Consider the following 1,767-nt stretch of genomic DNA (forward strand, 5'->3'; position numbering starts at 1 on the left):
TGAGTGGCCACCACGTTTCCCAGAATTGAAACCTTTAGATTTTTTCCTCCGGTTGTGAATCAAACAGACCCAAGATGTAGAATATCGACAAGTACCAATAATAGTTATTTAAACAACAAGTGAATTAAATGAATGTTTATTCATGACAAAGAGCCCGTAAGGCGTGTGGGTTTATTCCTTCGAGTGAATATACATTTTTAACTTTTCAACGAAGTTGAAGTTCCCGAGATCATTTTAGAGGAAGCAACTTAGGCAGCAGAAGAAGTTATTCCATTGAAATCAAAAACTTTGTACGAAAAGGAATAAACGGCATTTTGTACCTGGAGAAATAATAAGAAAGCCAAAGGTGTCAACGAAAAAATCATTTTGACTTATATTTCCGAAAGGTCCAATAAAGTTAAATCGTCGTCTTTATGGTCCTACTATTCGCAACTCAAAAAAATGTTGGCTCTGAAAAAAAAAAAATAGACATCGGCAGATTTTACCAAGTCACCGCCTTTTTGAAGCAACATTCCAGAGTATACTTACCAAAGAAGTCGAAAGTATTCACAAGAGAGGAGCTAGAATATTTTTAAGATGCCGCTCCTGATGAGCAATATTCATTGATAAAAGTAGTTTTTATTATGGGTGTTGCTGGAGGGTGTAGAATTGGCGAGCTGGTTAATATGACTGTAGATGATGTGGAAGATCGGGGCAGCGTATTGGTTATTCAGATACGAAAACCTATAAGAAAAGAGTTTTCACTGTGGTCAATGGTAGTAATAAGGTTGCTGCACTTGATATATTCCGCAAGTATAAGAACTTGAGGCCAAACAAAGTTGATCACAAGCGACTTTTTCTAAATTATAAAAACGAAAAATGTACTGTCCAGCCTGTAGGTGTGAACTCATTTTCTGAAATGCCCGCTACAATTTCCAAGTATTTGGGTCTTTCTGATGCTTGCTTAACAATATACAGGGCACAGTTAGAACCCTACTCGCAAATTCTGGGGCAGATTGGACAGTTTTGGACAGACATGGCGGATGGCGCTCAAGTTCTCTTGCAGAAGAATATATTGAGGATTCATAACAGAACAAAATCAATATTTCTAAACAAATACTTGGTGGGGTGACTAAAACCGGAGTTTCTGGATATTCCTGCTGGATATTCCAGCAGGGCCTGAGAATTGCACAAACACATGTGCTATTACGACTGAGCGTGTTTCTTTTGAAGGAGGTGCAGGTTTTCAATTTCATTTAGGAAATCTTCATAATTGTAATTTATACTTTAATGAAAGACATGACTGCTAAATAGAATTTTAGATGAAGTTATAATAAATTTACTTTGAAATGATTCTTACCTGCATTTTGTATGGAAAGAATAATTTCCAGAGAGCGAGTGGACAATATTTTATTTCACTAGTCAATTAAAAAAGTTTTAATTCACTCAGTGGATAACCGTCAACCTACCCTTGTTACCATGGGTTGAATCGTCTTTGAACGTCAAAATGGGATAAAACAACATAACGAAAACCATTTCAAAAATTCTCTTTCTCATCGAGGAAATATCTTTAAAATTCAACCTGTTCTGATAATATTTCTATATGGTCTATTTTAGCAAAGGCTTCCCAATTTTCTCAGTCCACGGCATACTTATAATTTTTTTTAATTCGTTCTTGAGTCCTATCTAATTAAATTAGGGTACAATTATAATGAGCTAAGAATGATATAATTTCAAACTTTTTTCGTTCATTGTCAGGCAGCAAAAGGGCATTCTCCGTTTTTTCAC

The 1,767-nt window shown here is 35.5% G+C and overlaps 1 pseudogene; it reads left to right on the forward strand.

The window, feature by feature from the left end:
• Nucleotides 1–204: 204 nt before the first annotated feature.
• On the forward strand, nucleotides 205–1,111 carry LOC123310399 (annotated as a pseudogene).
• Nucleotides 1,112–1,767: the final 656 nt, after the last annotated feature.

This window comes from Coccinella septempunctata, chromosome 3 (assembly GCF_907165205.1).
Source record: "Coccinella septempunctata chromosome 3, icCocSept1.1, whole genome shotgun sequence".
Taxonomy (NCBI): domain Eukaryota; kingdom Metazoa; phylum Arthropoda; class Insecta; order Coleoptera; family Coccinellidae; genus Coccinella; species Coccinella septempunctata.